Here is an 18,736-nt window from a genome sequence, read left to right on the forward strand (position 1 = left end):
TTATTAAGTGCACACAAATTAAGAAATTTATTGTGTTAGAGTGGCCCTTTAATAATTATGCTATATGTATCTTAATCTCTTGCCTTAAAAATCTACTTTGTCTAGTGTTGTTCCACTCGTATTTTGGTATAGGTATTTTAACTTTGTTTTTTAGTAAAATTTTATCTCTTATTTGACAATTTTGTCTTTTAACTAGAAAACTGAGTCAATTTATATTTAATGTAGTTACTTGTATATTTAAAATTGTATACATATTACCTTATTTTGTATTCTATCTGACTTATGTTCTTTCATTTATTTTTTTTTGACTTCTTTGAGATTAATCAAGTATTTTTGTTATTCCATTTTCTTCTGTTAGCTTAATAATACATTATCTTACTGTTAAGTGTTACCCTAAATATGACATATGCATCTCTTACTATAACCTCTTAATTATAAAGCAGTACTTTTGCCACTTCCTAGATGATAGTAGAACCTTAGTCTCATTTTGTTTACCCTCTTCCACCCTTCATGTTTTTGTTACCATGCATTTTATTGTTCATATATTTTAAACCTGACAAGATACTTGCTTTTTCTTATCTTGTAGTTAAGATTAATTCAGACTTACCAATAGGTATACCTTGTGCATTGTCCTTTATTCCTTCCTCCATTTCCATGTTTCTTCTGAAAATGCTTCTCTTCTATCTAAAGAGCTCCCTTCCTTTTGGTATATTTTTAAAGTAAAGTCTGCTGCTAAGTTCTCTCAGTATTTGTTTGTCTATAAAGTTATTTCATCTTGTTTTGAAAGATATTTTCAATAAGTATAAAATTCTGATTGGCAGTCATTTTCCTTCTGCATTTTAAAGATGTCATTCCATTGGCTTTTGGCCTCCATCATTTCTGTTGAGAAGTCAGCTGTCAGTCCTATTGCTGCTTCTGTGAAATGATGTCTTTATCTTCTTTTAGGATTTTTCTCCGCAGTTTTCATTTTCACTAGTTCTCTTGATGTACCTAGGTGTGATTTCTTTGTATTTATCCTTCTTGAGATATTTGTGGCATGATAACTTCCTTCCATTTTAGAAATTGTTCATTGTTATTGGTTGGAATATTACTTTTATTATAACCTCTTTTTTCCTTATAGGAGTCCAGCTACACATGTTAGACATTTTCAGTAAGTCTCATATGTATTTTATGATTTTTATTTTCCATCCTTTTAGCTCTTCATGCTATGGCTTGAGTATTTTTTACTGATCTATCATATAATAATCCTTTCTCCATGTGTTTCTGAACTGTTAAACCTGTTATAGATGCCTTAATTTCAGTTACTGTATTTTCAGTTCTAGAATATTCATTTAATTCTTTTTTGTGAGTTGCAGCATTTTTGTTCTTCTCAAAATATAATCATTTTGGAGTTAAGAAACTATTTCTGGTAACTCCAATATCTGATCTATATCTACAGTCCATTCCCCCTGCCTTTAGTCGTATTTATTGATATTCCTGGAACATAAAGAATAGATGACAGATATTGTGTGTGAAAATTTTAGAGGCTCTGAATGGTGAAGACTTCATCTGAAGAAAAATGGACCCTACCATTTGGGAGGCAGTAGGACAGAACAAGAGCAGGTCATCTCAATCCAATAAGAATAAGTTAATCTAAAGCTAGACTGTGGTCTTTGCAGGCTCAGATTACACCCAGGTCCCAATTCCTTGAGCGATCGTGAACTCCAGATTTTGTCTTCCCAGCGCTGTGAGAATGCTGAAAGCTCCATTTGTCTTTTAGCCGCTTTCTGCTCTGTGTCTTAAGCTCTTATCCTAGGCAAGGAAAAATCAAAGTCTAAGATATGCTCTAATAATAGAATCTCTCTGAAATAATGCTATCACAAAAGGAAGTGAGGACATTTATTCTTTTTTAAACTGTATTTATCCTAGCAATCAAAATCCCCTTTTCCAAGTGCTTATAAAAATAACTTAAATAACTGATTTTAAAATCAATACAACATTTCTAGAAAATTGAGAAAATTTCCCCTCATATTCAAGTTTCTGGCACCTCTCCCAATCTGTGTATTTTCTTAAAACATCTGTAGTTCCCCTTGCTCAACTGCAAATTCTCATAGTACCTTTGAAAGTAATGTATCTGGGATATGAAATTTGAATTCCAACAATTAATGTTCTTTTTTTATCTTTTTGCATGATCTTGAGCTACAATCGCCAATAACAAATGTTATTCTCTTCTTTCTTATTTGAAAGTCTTTCTGTTGACAGAGAAGTTACAGAAAAAGAATTTAAAGAATAATTCTTTCTCTCTCCCTCCTACTTTCTCTTTCAGTAGTTTCTTAACAGAAGATAAAAATCCTGCAGCAAGTCTCTTACTTTTCCCTAGAAGCAACTCTCAAAATTCTTTCCCTTATATGCCCCTCCTTATATATTTTACACACATTTATTATCAAAATTTAATCAAACAGATCCCTGTGGAATCATACTGCTCTTTACTTACCCACTTTCCCTTTTTTTTGGCCTGACATTTCTTTATATTATCTACCAAAGTTCTTATCAATATACTTACTACGTAGTAAAAAGAGTAAAAGAGACACACTCCTGCCTTAAAAGGAGGAAGTAAGCCAATTAGAATAAAATGTGATATATGTTACTGCAATTTTAGAGTTATTTTGGAGGACCTCCTCATTTTTCTTGAGATAACTTTTTTAAAGACAATGGCTCATAAAGTAAATTTATCCTTAATCTGAATATTTTATTTATTTATTTATTTATTTGGGCCCCACCTGCAGCATATGGAGGTTCCCAGGCTAGGGGTCGAATTAGAGCTGTTGGCCTATGCCACAGCAAAGCAGGATCCAAGCCATGTCTGAGACTTACACTATAGCTCATGGCAATGCTGAATACTTAACCCATTGAGTGAGGCCAGGAATTGAACCTGCATCCTCATGGATACTAGTCGGGTTCATTACCACTGAGCCACAACAGGAACTCCTAATCTGAGTATTTAAAAATCTGCCCTTCTGGAGTCTAGGATAATACTGTCCAGCACTTTCTGCAATCATGGAAATGTCATATCCAGTAGGTAGTGACAACTGAAAAACTGTGCTAGTGCTAGTGCAACTGAGAAACTGAATCTTTAATTTTATTAAATTTTAACTAATTTTAATTTAATGGGTAACTTATAGGACAGATAGCTATAAGGGCATTTCCCTGATTACGTCCAATATTCAACATTCCTGGCCATTTTAAGCTGTAATATTAAATCACTGCTTTCTTCCAGGCTTCTAAATTTTCTTCTGTCTCTCTGAGAAGTTTTCACTTGTTGAGAAATTTAGGCTTATATAATTAGTTTTCCTATCATTTCTTCCTATCTATTGAGGATGCAAATTATTAGCAAGGCCAACCATGAAACTATCAACAATTTTACTTTTGGTACAATGAATCTTTGAGCATGCATTTGAATAGTTGACTCACATGATCATTATATTGAGTTCATGTTTTTTAGCATGTGAATCAGGATACACGCACGCACACACACACACAAACACACACACTTTATTTGGCTAAGCAAATTGTAGAATATTCACCCTAAGCAATTACTTCTTTTTTTTTTTTTTTAGCAATTACTTCTGATTCCTATTTTTATGCTTACCCAGATGCTTTCTACCATGTTTCCACTCAAATTCTGCCCCCTGTTGACGTAACAGTCAGTAATTAGTGCTATATCTAAAGTTAGGAATGCAGTTTACGACCATGGAAGAAACTGCAACCAAATGTCCAAAGTAGGGATTAACACCATGACTTTTAACTCTTTTTTATAATGCCCATTTGCAGTTCTTTATGTGTACAGATACATTCATACATAATACATGTATTTCATAACCTTGCATGAAGCAGAAATAATCAGAAGGCTAATAAACAGGAGTGCAGCACAAAGAATTTAGTTTTATGAAGTGAAAGATGTCCTTTTAAGAATTAATTAGCATCAGGAGTTCCTGATGTGGCTCAGCAGAAATGAATTCGACTAGTATCCATGAGGATATGGCTTCGATTCCTGGCCTCGCTCAGTGGGTTAAGGATCCAGCATTGCTGTGAGCTGTGGTGTAGGTTGCAGACACAGCTGGGATCCCACGTTACTGTGGCTATGGCTGCCAGCTGCAGCTCTGACTTGACCCTTAGCCCGGGAACCTTCATATGCCATGGGTGTGGCCCTAAAAAAAAATTAATTACCAGAGAAAATTTAGGTTTATATTGGGTTTTTAGAAAAAAGTAGAAAAACACTATTCTAATAGAGAAAATCTGATGGTATGTTGCCTGAAAGTGAATGGGGCGGTATAGAAATATCACATGGCCTCTCATAATTTTTGTCAAATCTGAGTATTGTAATGTGTTCACTGCATACATAAAATATATAAACTGATTTATATGCAGGTACTTAAATTATTTTCTAATGAAATATGTCCGGTTGTCCATATTTCACTGGATATCAATGTGTAGGGATAATAGTTTGAGCTTTGGATTAACACAAATCTAAGGAGTCTGTAATGTATAGCTCTTACAATGGTTCCTGACCTCAAAAATAAGGTAACACCCTTCCCATGGTGTCTTTTTGGCAATTATTTCAAGAGATTATAGGTGTCAGTCAACATTATTTAAGAGTATTTTCCTTTAAAAACATTAATACTAAAAATTGTGAAATTCAAAACATAATTAGGGAATTAATTACAAACCAATTCTTTACTTTGTTATAGGTGTTATCCAGATACAATAAACTTTTATACATTTAAAATAGTGTTATTTTTAAAAAGGTTTTAAAATTACTTATAATTTTTCAGAAAACCTTTTGTTACACAGAACTAGATATACATATATCTGGGATAAAAATGCCATAATTGGAGTTCCCGTCGTGGCGCAGTGGTTAACGAATCTGACTAGGAACCATGAGGTTGCGGGTTTGATCCCTGGCCTTGCTCAGTGGGTTAAGGATCCGGCGTTGCCGTGAGCTGTGGTGTAGGTTGCAGACGTGGCTTGGATCCCGCGTTGCTGTGGCTCTGGCGTAGGCTGGCGGCTACAGCTCCGATTCGACGCCTGGCCTGGGGACCTCCATATGTCGTGGGAGCGGCCCAAGAAATAGCAAAAAGATAAAAAAAAAAAAAAAAAAAAAAAAAAAAAAAAAGCCATAGTGACAAAGTTATAATACAAGCACTTCAAATTCGTTACTATTATTACAATTATACTATACCTTACATTTATCTAGGACTTCACAATGTACAAAAAGCACTTCCATATACGCTATTAATTTTAAAAGAAAGAGATCATAAAAATACAAACCTACCAGTTTTTCTATGAATATTGCCACTTTTAAAAAAGAAAAACAAACTATGCTTATCACTTCTGCAGTATAAATATAGCACATCTTTTTTTTTTCTTCAGCCTCTTAAAAGGCATATGGCAAAGCACAGGCTTTGGAGTAAATAACATCTATGTTGGAATCCCAGTTTTATTTACTTACTGCTATGTGACCTTGAGTAAGCTACCTAACCCATATATGCTTCATTTTCCTCATCTGTCAATTGGAAATTCTGACCTCAGGGAGTAACATTAAGGGAAAAAATTTACATATCCTAAAGTAATATCTAGTATGTAATAACAGGAACTCAATCGATAACAACAATATTATTAAAATTATCTATTCTTTCTCACTGAACTCTCTAACATTTCAATAAAGCTTAATATGCAAAGGAAATAATTAGATATGAGACAACGACTGCCTCAGATATAGATCAAGTCAGGAAGAGAGTAAAAGTTAGTCTGTTTCAGAAGCAAATTAGACAGTATAAGCAGGGGAAATGGAACTCATTAGGGAATCTGAGATTTCACTTATGCAGGTTCAAATTTATGATGCTTAAATAGGGGAGAAAGTTCTACCCAAGGTATCACAGGCAATTTTGTTGTAGGAAGAGTAAAATGGAAGCACGTTTGTGATGTGAATGTTTAATGAAATAAGAAAATGGAATGATATCTGAGAAATAAGGGAAAGTATACATAAAATATGGTGGATGCAGGGAAGATGAGGCTGGAATAATTTTATTTGTTTAAGCAAATTAGCTCACTTAGATTGATCACATGGATTATAATAACAAGGGTAAAATTTGACCCACAGTTTTGTGTTAAAAAACTTACCAGCTCCAGAGTAAAAAGACCCTAATAAGTCTCTTCACAAATGTATGCTGTTAAACAAGATGCCTAGTTTAAAATGTCTATTGCTTAAAATAACCAATCACTATTATTATACAAACAATTGAAATTATATTTCCTGTTTACATAAAATTAATACTATCTTTGCATTAACATTAATTCACTTTGATTTTGTCTCAATGTTCTTTAGAGTAGAACAATTTGACAGAGAATTAACATTATTTGAAGGTTCATTATATAGAGTTCATATAAACTGTATAATTTTTATTATTCTCATATTACAGATAAGAAAGGCTAGCTAATAAATGGTGGGAGTAGCATATAAATCAAGTTTGTTAAACTTGTAAATAAATATTCTACCTTTATTCTCCTCATGCTTTTTCCCAAATCAAATATACTAGGTTGTAGTAAAAATTTAGAATGTATCCTAAGTGAAAGGTAGTGTGTTAAGGAAATGCAGAACTGAGTTAGTGCCATAGGATAATATGTGTACCTGATTAGTAGTAAGCACTGAAGAAACATTTGTTCTGGCGTTTCCCAATTCATCTTCACTGCCTGCCCCCAAGGCATTTCCTGATTTTTTTAAGAATTCATAAATTATATTGAAATATCATAGAAAAATAATAGGAGCTTGCTTGAAAACGTTAACAGCTGTGCAGGGCACACAACAAACACTCAATAAATGTCTGACTTATCTGATTTTTAAAATGAGTCATTAAATATTGAAAATCATTTCATGGCACAGAAAGCAAATCGGCCAACACTCAAAAGTAAAGTTACAAAGAAGATGAGAACACTAAGGTGTTGGTATGCTATCTTTTATGATTCTCCTAGACAAAGGATGTCAGAGCAGAGAGGGAACCATATTTGCTCATTGTAAGAATACATTTAGTCTACAGATTTAAAGGCTGTTTTTGCACACTGGGTCTGTAGAGAGACAGGTGATTGCTCTCTGCCACAATTCCAAAGTCCATCTTCTTTACCTCATCAATTTGCAGCTTGGTAGGAGTGAGGGTGAGGGAAGAGTTATATTCCCAGGAGCAAGGGGCTGTTTTCTTGCCTGTCATTCTACCAACCTCCCAGAATAAATTGCTACTTAGAAAAGGGAAAGTCAAACATTTATGAAACATATTGCTATTTAGAAAAAAAATAAGAATTGTTTTGCAAATAGTAGCACTATTAAAAGAGGGAAGGGAGAATAGCATCAGTCATTTTATATTACATATAAGCAGTTTATTAAAGAATTAAATATTTATAGACTATAAAGCAAGGCAGGCGATGAGTCGCAAACAGCTTGCTGAGAAGTACATTATAAAACAATGAGTCTGTCAATGATTGATAAAGAATGGAGAGTGCAAATGCTTTATAAAATCCCTAAGTTAGCCATGAATTTCAAACTAGCAAAATAGGACACAGTAGCCAGCAATGTCACACCAGCTCAAGCTGCTGTGTATGCTAAAAGGCCTTTAGCAAACAAAATGTATATTTCTGCTTTGATCTTTTCACCAATATAGGGGAAAGGGCTGCAAAGCACACAGAACTCCTCGGCAATGAAGAGCTTTATGAATGCTCAGCTCTAAATTAACAGGTATTATATTTAGATATCCACATAAATTATCTTGTTTTCTTCTGATTTTTTCTTACTAGATAAAGAAAGTCTGTAGAATTTCAAAGAAAGATATTCCTCCCTTCTTTACAGAATTATGTACATGAGAGAGCAGATCCCCTAATCTAATTCCGTTAGAGAGGAGGTGACTGATTTGGAAAGTGATTAAGCGATCCATCCAAGCTCTTGCAGCTAGTTAGTAACAAAATAAGGTTTAAAATTTTGGCCTCCTATCTCTTAGATCAGGATTCTTTCAATAGCACCACCTTTTTCCAGTCAAATTTTTTTCAAATTGAGGTAGTTTACTTATTATATCATTTAAGTTTCAGATGTATAACTGAAACATTCAAAAATATTAAAGATTATACTCCATTTATAGTTACAGTTTATATTGGCTATATCCCCTGTACTGCATCCCTGTACCTTGTTTATTTCATACATAATAGTTTGTTCCTTTTAATCCCCTACCCTCTTGCCCCTCCTCTCTTCCTTCTCCCCACTGGTAACTACTAGTTTGTTTTCTATATCTATATTCCAATCCCTTTTAAAAATTAGAATTCTGAGCTCTTTCTGTCCATAAAAGCATTCCTCCAGTTAGAAATTGTGAGTTCTTTCTTTCACAACATTAAATTTCAATCCAGTTTGAACAATGAATTTGGGAAGAGAGAAAAAAGCTTTAGGTAGATAAAATTCACTTTGAGAATTCTTTGAGAGAAATGGAGAATTTAATCTGCCTATTCAAAGTCATTCTAGAGTTTGAGATAACAGGATGCTACTAATGAAATGTTGGCTGTTTCTTAGATAAATTGATGTTATGGCATTTTTGTAATGCACTAACTAGCTGGAAGGATGAATTATTTCTCACCCTTTATGAGACTGATTGGTTGAGACCTAAAGGAATTCATAATTTTAAATGTCAGAAGAAGTTATCTCTTCCTGACCTTGTGAAAGTCATAAGTGACTAAATGTTCTAGATACACTTAATCTGGAATTCTATTCTGCACCTTCAAATTTAAATAATCATTTGCTTTCTACACTGTTGAGCTTGAAGTTCTACTTGCTCTCTTCAAACTGGACAGCAGATACACTGTGAGCCAAATAAAATAATGTATCAAATCCTTTGTGTCTATATAGAAGCCAAAGTACTAGGTAGTTCTGTTTGTAAAAATTGAACCATTGATGTTTCTACCTATATAATTCCATTTTTTTTTTTTTGTCTTTTTTGCTGTTTCTTGGGCCGCTCCCGTGGCATATGGAGGTTCCCAGGCTAGGGGTTGAATCAGAGCTGCAGCCACCGGGCTCCCACAGCAACGCGGGATCCGAGTCGCGTCTGCAACCTACACCACAGCTCACGGCAACGCCGGATTGGTAACCCACTGAGCAAGGGCAGGGACCGAACCCGCAACCTCATGGTTCCTAGGCGGATTCGTTAACCACTGCGCCACGACGGGAACTCCTATAATTCCATTTAAAAAACAAGTATAGTATCACCCAAATTTCTATGAAATTATCCCCCCATAAAGAGAAAATCCACCAAATTACATTAGATGTTTTCTTTGTAGAGCATGATGCAGAAGCTTCTTCATGAGAAAGGATAACTCAATTATTTTTGGTATATATAAGTTCTCTCATTCCCCCACTCTCATCAATACAGAAAAACAGCTACATTTGTATCTCAAAAAAGAATGCCTCAGAGGATAAAGTGAACAGTTAGTTGGTACTATAAATGAACATAACTAAAAACAATGTTGGTTAATTGCTGGCAATAACTTTATCTTTCAACTAGAAATAAATATGGGGAGTTCCCGTCGTGGCGCAGTGGTTAATGAATCCGACTAGGAACCATGCGGTTGCGGGTTCGGTCCCTGCCCTTGCTCAGTGGGTTAACGATCCGGCGTTGCTGTGAGCTGTGGTGTAGGTTGCAGACGTGGCTCGAATCCCGCGTTGCTGTGGCTCTGGCGTAGGCCGGAGGCTACAGCTCCGATTCGACCCCTAGCCTGGGAACCTCCATATGCCGCGGGAGCGGCCCAAGAAATAGCAACAACAACAACAACAAAAGACAAAAGACAAAAAATAAAATAAATAAATAAAAAAAATATGTATCTAGAAAATTAGCTCAATTAGTTAGATAGAGTAAAAATATAATAATTCAAGTTAACTTCTGTCAGAACTGGATCTACAGGTTGAGGAAACAAAAAAACACATGTCAGAAACAAAACTGAGAAAAACATTAAGTAAGGTGATTCAATGATCCATTATGTTAATAACTAGTTTTCTTCTTTGGTGGTTATTAGGTGTTTCCTGAAGAGTCTGACTCAGTGTGTTCCAGCAGCCACAACTGTAATTAAAAATAAAATAGATGGACTGCTGTGTAGCACTGGTAACTATGTCTAGTCACTTATGATGGAGCATGATAATATGTGAAAAAAGAATGTGTACATGTATGTCTAATTGGGTCACCATGCTGTACAGCAGAAAAAAAAATTGTATTGGGAAAATAACTATTAAAAATAATAGCAATAATAAAATAAAATAAAATAAATTAGATGGCGTTCCTGTTATGGCTTAGTGTAACGAACCCAATTAGTATCCATGAGGACCCGGGTTTAATCCCTGGCCTTGGTCAGTGGGTTAGGGATCCCACATTGCCATGTGCTGTGGTGTAGGTCACAGACGTGGCTTGGTTCCCATGTTGCTGTGGCTATGGCATAGGCTGGCAGCTGAAGCTCCAATTCAACCTGCAGCCTGGGAACTTCCATAGGTCACAGGTGTGGCCCTAAAAAGCAAAAAAAAAAAAACAAAAACAAAACAAAACAAAAAAACTGGCATTGAAAAGGCATACTATATGAGCATGAATCCACAAATTGGCTTTTTACATAAAACTATAGGGCATTCATACTTGATATTCTATGTATAGATCTGGAACTTTAAAAATAAAACATTCTAGGTCACTACAAGTTACTAGGGTTAGGGAATGGGGACACAAACCTGAAATTATTAGGATGCCTCAGTCTGGAAAGCTAAGAATAATATTAACAAGATGAAAACTGATTTACCAGTTTATCCTAGAATTAGGGACATCTCTTGAAGTTTGAAGGTGGTTAACATATGACACACGTGATAAATTAAATCCGAGGATTACTTGACATAACAATGTAAAGTTTCAGAAAAAAGTAAAGAGGTTATAAAACAATCTAAACAAGCAAATGGATGACAGATTCATAATATATTATTAAAGGGAAACTGGGATTTTTTTAAAAATTGGTAACATGAAGCACCACAACACAGCTTCAATCCTTCTGTTACCAGAAGTCAGAATACTATAATATTTTTGGTATGGCAATTACATCTTGTTATAAATATTAATTGTAGTCTTCCTTGATTTTCAATGGGAGGAAAGCATGTATGATTAAGTCCACTTAATCAATGAAAAATTTAACAAGACAATCTAATAGCTTTTCAAAAATTCAAGGTCAAAGATTAGGAAGGCGCTACCTTGTGACTCACATAGTAATAAACCACGATGTTACGATTTCTACCAATAGGCTTATACGTTAAAACTCTATGGCAGAAAATAATGGCTAAAAGCTGTTGCTATTTGGTATTATTCTGAAGGAATTTATTAGGACGCAGTTTCCGTATTTCCATGCAAACCACAATTCATTCGTATGTAGTCTTGAAAAATAAATCCAAGATGAGTAACAGGAATGAAAAACCAGCTCTATACCATCTTGGACCCAAGGTTTACAGATCTATTATGAAAGGAGATGTGTTAATGAAGATAGTTTATTAGTAGGTTTGAGAACTTATTTCTTGTGTTGTAAGGGTTTTCACTTCTGTGAAAATAAAAAGCACAAACTGAAACTGTAATTTTAGGACCTGTTATTATAAGGTCTCAAGGCTAATGTTAACTAGATAAACCAAATGTTCATAGACAACTGAAGACCACAGATTTTTTTCCTTTGTCTTTTATTTGTTTTCCTCATTTCTGTCCTTTAAGGCAAGGCTGCATTTGCTTGTTTGTCCCTAGGAAAAATTGGGTATCAGGATAAAGCTATTGTTTCTGAAGAATGACCTCCAGTGTCAGATTTCTCTCTGAAACAGAGGGAGCTGCCTCATTCCCAGTAGGGTCTCAGAGAAAGCTATAGCTTTAAGGCAGATAATTCCCATGTACACATGGTAAGAAGGGACAAGCTGTGTTTTATAGAGTTAATCCTCAGAGAAAGATATGGATCCTCAGGCAATGTTTGCAAACAATGAACAACAGGTTCCATGGGGTGAGTGTATTAGCCCAAATAGCCCATGTGTAAAGTGAGCACCAGTATATTATTAACTGTTTGTGGATGATGGTGTAATGAAGCTCTGTGTGTGTGTGTGTCCATGTTAAAAAATTTATTTATTTATAGCCACACTTGTGGCATGCAGACTTTCCAGGGTCAGAGATTGAACTCTGCCACAGCTGTGTGACTGGAGCCATAGCAATGAAAATACTGGATTTTTAACACACTGAGCCACCAGGGGACTCTTGTTTATTTATTTATTTATTATTTTTTTTCTTTTCACGGCCACACACGTAGCATATGGAAGTAAGCTAGAGGTTGAATCAGAGCTGCAGTTGCTGGCCTACACCACAGCCACAGCAATGCTGGATCCAAGCTGCATCTATGACCTATGCTGCAGCTTGCAGCAATGCCAGATCCTTAACCCACTGAGGCCAGGGATGGAACTTGCATTCTCACTGACACTATGTCGTGGTCTTAACCTGCTGAGCCACAACAGGCCACACCCATGGCATAAGGAGTTACCCAGGCTAGGGGTTGAATCAGAGCTGTAACCATGGGCCTACGGCACAGCCACGGCAACATGGGATCCAAGCCGTGTCTGCAACCTACACCACAGCTCACGGCAATGCCAGATCCTTAATCCACTGAGCAAGGCCAGGGATTGAACCCACAACCTTATGGTTCTTAGTTGGATTTGTTTCCACTGCACCACTACAGGAACTCCTCATTTATTTTTAATACATCGAATTTGTAAAATACTGAGAGAGAGAAATAACATCTGATTAAAAGGATTCCAAAAAATATGTTAAAAACTAATAAATGATGTATGGTAGGAAAGTATAATTTAATACAAATGACCAAAAAACTATGTAACTGTCATGCAGATAATTATTACTGTTACTACTATCTTTATCAAGAAAAACCAAGCCACTTTTCACTGTCTCCATTGCTATTATCTGGGTGTGCTTGGATTATTGCAACAGCCTCCTAACTGGTCTCTCTGTTCCCACTGTTGCTCTCACTCCACAGTACATTTTCTAGCACAGTAGCCACAGGAATAAATCTGTTCATGTCACACCTTAGCTTAAAAACTTCCAATAAGGTCTCATATCATTTAAAGAAAAACAAAGATTTTTTTAGGGCTCTGCATAATCCACTACCTCTAGGATTTCATCCACTGCATTGCTCTCCTTTGTGTACTTTTACCCCTGCATGCTGGGCTTCTCAAATTTGCCAGGTACACTCCTGCCTCATAGCCTATGCATATGCCACGCCCTCCTCATGTTATTCTAGTTACTTATTCTCATGGTTTACTGTTCACCTGCTTCAATGTCATCTTCTCAACAAAGCCTTTCCTTGATACACTATTTTAAACTGACAATACTCCTCATCTCAGAATGATTCTGTATCTTCTTTTATTGCTTTCTTTTTCTCTTGGATTTACTTATCTAATTTATTCTTCGTCTCTCCTCACTAGGATATCAAGTATATAAAGACAGGAATTTTGTCTGTTTTATTTACTGCCGTGTTTCCTGGGGGTATATTGTGCCCAGCATATAATACGCACCCAGAAACTATCAATTTTTTTGGGGGGCTGCCCCAGGGCACATTGAAGTTCCTGGGCCAAGGGTCAAACTCACACCACAACAGTGACAATACCAGATCCTTAACCACTAGGCTACCAGGGAACTCTTTTTTTTTTTTTTTTTTTTTTTTAAATTTCTTTATTGGTTTTAAGATCCTGAGGTGTATTTTCTTTTTTTGTCTTTTGTCTTTTTGTCGTTGTTGTTGTTGTTGTTGCTATTTCTTGGGCCGCTCCTGCGGCATATGGAGGTTCCCAGGCTAGAGGTTGAATCGGAGCTGTAGCCACCGGCCTACGCCAGAGCCACAGCAATGCAGGATCCGAGCCGAGTCTGCAACCTACACCACAGCTCACGGCAACGCCGGATCGTTAACCCACTGAGCAAGGGCAGGGACCGAACCCGCAACCTCATGGTTCCTAGTCGGATTCGTTAACCACTGCGCCACGACGGGAACTCCAACCAGGGAACTCTTGACACCTGTCAGTTTAGTCAATGGAAGGAAATGTATTATTAAGTTTTGAGTCTCTGAGGTTAAGACTGCCAGGGCTTAGATTCTGGCTTTACCATAACCTGTCTTCATAAAACTTCAGTTCCTTTTTAATTAAAGTGGGTAAAATTTTAATTCCCATTTGTAGTGTGCTTGTGAAAATTAAATTACATGGTTTATCTAAAAGCATTTAACAACTTTCTTGGATGATCAGTGGAGTTACTGGTATCAGAATTGCCTATGTTTATGCTCTGCTTGGTTCCTCCTCCCTAGGCTGTGGTCTGGAAAGTGCTTCCAAACAAAAAGCTGGGGTGCTTATGGGAAACCTGGTCAAAATATATGAAACAATTGTTTGAGAAACTGGACAAAAAGCAGCAGAAGCTTATGATCCTGAGAGAAAGAAATAAACAAGGCAAGACCCACAATTCCCTTAGCTTTCTCTTTGGAAGCATTTTCCAAACCACAACCTAGGGAGATGGAACCAAGCAGGGCATGGCAGTTTCATGTGATTGAGGAAACAGAAATAGAAGTTTAGGAAAACCAAAGTACCTGGAATTTACACCCCAAAGGAGGGAGATGGAATAAGAAATCCACAAATCTGCCTAGCGACTCCCAACAAGTGGTGATTCTCAAATTTTTTGGTCTCAGAACCCCTTTATGTGCTTTCTTTTTTAAAAACGAAAGTTGATTTACAATGTTGTGCCAATTTCTGCTATACTACATTCTTAAAAATTCAGCTTTTATTTATGAGAATTATATTTATCAATATGTAGTGTATTAGAAATTACAACTGGCAACTTTATAAATTATAATAGTTTATCAATTCATTTAAATAGAAAGCCATATATACACATTTTAATGAAAAGTACATTTTCTGAAAATAAAAATATAATAGTAAGAATACTAGCAATGTTTTACTTTTTTTGATAGTTCTCTTTATTTTCTGGCTTAAGAGAAGACACGTGAATTTGCATACCTGCTTCTGAGTTCATTTTATTGCAATATCACATGTTATGTAGCCTCTGGAAGACTCCATTGTATCCTGCTAAGTAAATGAGAGTAGAAAGGCTAATAACATCTTAGTATAATTATAAAAAATAGTTTTAAACTCATGGGCCCTGGTATTAAAATAAGTATAGTCATCCCTCAGTATTCAGAAATGCTCAAGTCCTTTATATCAAATGGCGTAGTACAGTCAGCCCTCTCTATCTGTAGTTTCCGCATCTGTGGGTACAGAGGACTGACTGTAGTTCTAAAACTTATGGGTTCCAAAAAGATGCTTAAGACTCCCAGGGGACTCTGGTCACACTTTCTGCCCTATAGTCTTTGTCAATATACTAAACTGCACATGTGCAGGGTGAAAATTCTCAGGGTCAGAAAAAGAACTGTCAAGAAATTCTTAAGTTCAACAATTCTCAGAGCTCACACAAGATTGGAAAATACCCCAATTCTCCAAGTGTGGAGAGACTTGTTAACCATGGAGGACATTTAGTAAACATCTCAGAAGGACCATGCCTTTGCTAGTCATGAGCTAAACTTAACTCTCGAGTAAAGGCCATTTTAGATTAAGCGAAACAGCTTTTTAAAGATAAACTTCAAAAGCATCACACTGATCCATAAGTAACTTAGCTGCCTTATAACACATGTTCAACACACTTTAACTGAATGCAAGAAAATCCAGATACAATAGTGTAATACTTATTCCATTAAAAAAAAAAAAAACAGATATGCAAAGAAGCAGGAAGATGCAACTCAGTACCTAGAGAAAAAGCAGTCCGTGGAGCAGGACCTAGAAACAACAGAGATGACAGCAATACATGAACCATAAAGCAGCTACTATTAATGTGTGCAGACTTTAAGAAAAAAGATGAGCATAATAAGGAGAGAAATGAAAGATATAAAAAAGAACCAAATGGAAATTCTAGAGTTGAAAAGCATAATATTCAAAAGGAAAAATTCACTAAATGGGCATAAAAGCAGAGTGACTGAAGACACCGCAGTGGAAACTATCCAAACTGAAGCACAAAAAGAAATGAGAAAAACATGAACTGAACTTTAATGACATGTGGGACAATATCAACTGATCTAACATATGTGCATTTGGAGTTCCTGGAAAAGGGAGAAACACAGAGAAATATATTTGTAGGAATATTGGTTGGAATTTTTCCATGGCTGATGAAAAGTGAAAAGCCACAGATTCAAGAAGCTCAATAAACCAAAGCAAGATAAGCTCAAAGAAAATCAAACCATGGCGAAATATAAATGAATTGTCCAAAACATTGTAATAACAAGAAAAATCTTAAAAGTAGCTAGAGGAAAAAGAAACATTATAGACAAAGATAGTAATGATTTCTGACTTCTCTTCAAAAATCAATAGTTATAAAAAATGGGATATCTTTAGGGTGTTACGGGGAGCTTGGTAAACTTAGAATTCTATGTCCAGCAAAAGTAGCCTTCAAATATGAAAGTGGAATAAACACATTTGCAAATAAATAATAGCTAAGGAATTCAATTTCCAGAAGATCTAAAATAAAAAAATAAATGTTAAAGCAAGTTCTTTAGGAGAAGAACAATCAGAGCAAATGGAAATTTGCTAGTCTACAGGGGAAAAAAATGGAGCGTACAAGAAATAGTTTAAAGGTAGAATGAATATAACATTTTTCTTATTTTTTACCTCTTTAGAAGACAACTGACTATTTAGAACAATTATCAGTAAACTATGGCCCAAGAATCATATCCATCATTCCTGTTTTGGAAAATAAAGTTTCACTGCAAAACAGCCAAGGTCATTCTTTTACACACCCTGTACAGCTGCTGGCTGAGCTGAGCATTTCAAACCATATGGTCTACCAAACCAAAAATATTTACTATCTGGGTCTTTCTAGAAAATGTTTGCTGACCCAAGTTCAAAGCAAAGCTAGGGTCATTGTATTGCGGGGTTTGTAACTATGCAGGAATAAAATGTTTGGTAATAGTAGCACAAAGGTTAGGAAGAGGAAACAGAAGTATACTGCTGTAAAACAGTAAAATAGTTCTATTATACACAGAGGCAAACTATTATTTCACAGTAGATTGTAAAAAGTTAAAATGTGTATTAATTATAACCCTAGAGCAACTATTAAAAAAATAAATACATATTTGGTTAATGAGATAATAGAGATAAAATACTGAAGTAATCCAAAATAAGACAGGAAAAAAAATAGAAAAAAAAAAGATGAAACAGATAGTTGATTTAAAACAAGAATGTTGATAATGTAAATCTAATTAAATATAATATAAAATTAAATGTAAATGGTTAAACAATTATAAGTCAGAGATTATGAGAATGAATAAAAAAAACGAAACCTAACTATATGCTGTCTACAACAAAACTAATTTAAATGCAAAGATTATAGATTAAAAGTAAAAGGATGCAAAAATATATAACATTCATATACTAATCATGAGAAAACTGTCATGGCTATATTAATCATCAGGCAAAATGACACCAGGATGAAGAATATTATCAGAGACAAAGGGGGGCATTCCATAATGATGAAAGGGCATTAAGAAGTCATGCAAATCTTAAATATATATGTTCCTGATACCAAAACTTCAAAACAACAAGTTGTGGATAAATTGATAAATCTGAAGGGATAAACGGGCAAATCCACAAATGCAAGTTGATGATTTCCACACTCTATATAGATAGAACAAATAGATTTTCTTTCCTTTTCTTTTCTTTTTTGGCTGTGCCTGTGGCATGTTTAAGTTCCTGGGCCAGGGTGGAATCAGAGCTGCAGCTGTAGCCTACGTCACAGCCATGGCAACATTACATCTAAGCCACGTCTGCAAACGATGCTGCAGCTTGTGGCGATGCTAGATGCTAGAACCTTAACCCACTGAACAAGGCCAGGGTTCATCCTAACAGAGAAAATGTGGGTCCTTCACCTGCTGAGCCACAATGGGAACTCCTTAAAAAATTTTATGAAATCCAATTTATCATTTTTTTAATGGTTTTAGTGTCTTTGTTTCCTTTTAGGAAATCTTTGCCTAATATAAAGGTCACAAAGATCTTCTTCTACATATTCCTCTATAAAATTTTCATATAGGTATAAGATAAGGGTCAAAGTCCACTTTTTCTCCCCTCCCTCCCTTCTCTTCGCATATGAATGCCTGCTTCAGAATCATTTGTTGAAAGATCATCTTTTCCCCATTTGAATCAACCTGGCACCAAATATCAATTAACTCTCTCTCTCTCTCTATATATACATACATATATAACTCTTTCTGTACTTTATTATGTTCCACTGATCTGTAGACCTAACTGTATGCAAATATCATTGTCATTATTACCACAGCTCTTTAGTAAGTCTTGAAAACAACTGATATAACCCCTCCAACTGTACTTAACTCTGAGCCTACTTCTGTTAACAGTTTTCTGTCTTGAAACTATTTTCCTTGAGTTTGTGTGTCTTAAAATTTTTTTTATTGAATCCTAATCATTGTGTGTAATATAGTAGAGATTAAGGTAAAAAATACTTATCAACTACTAACCAAATTGACTCAACTCCTCTGTAATAATAGCTACTATCCTAGAGGCTGTGTTGGCTTTTCACCAGAA

General features: G+C 35.4%; 1 protein-coding gene across 1 annotated transcript in view; it reads right to left on the reverse strand.

The window, feature by feature from the left end:
* PMFBP1 (polyamine modulated factor 1 binding protein 1) overlaps positions 1-18,736 on the reverse strand; it is a 509,524-nt gene that overhangs the window by 304,827 nt on the left and 185,961 nt on the right. The window contains exon 3 of the mRNA XM_084959706.1: positions 608-1,791. The gene's annotated coding sequence lies outside the window, so the exon portion shown is untranslated. The remainder of the gene's footprint in view (positions 1-607; positions 1,792-18,736) is intronic.

Source organism: Sus scrofa, chromosome 6 (genome assembly GCF_054392235.1).
Source record: "Sus scrofa isolate SSC_HxYL_T2T_F1_AM1 chromosome 6, Sscrofa_HxYL_maternal_Yorkshire_Landrace_v2.0, whole genome shotgun sequence".
Taxonomy (NCBI): domain Eukaryota; kingdom Metazoa; phylum Chordata; class Mammalia; order Artiodactyla; family Suidae; genus Sus; species Sus scrofa.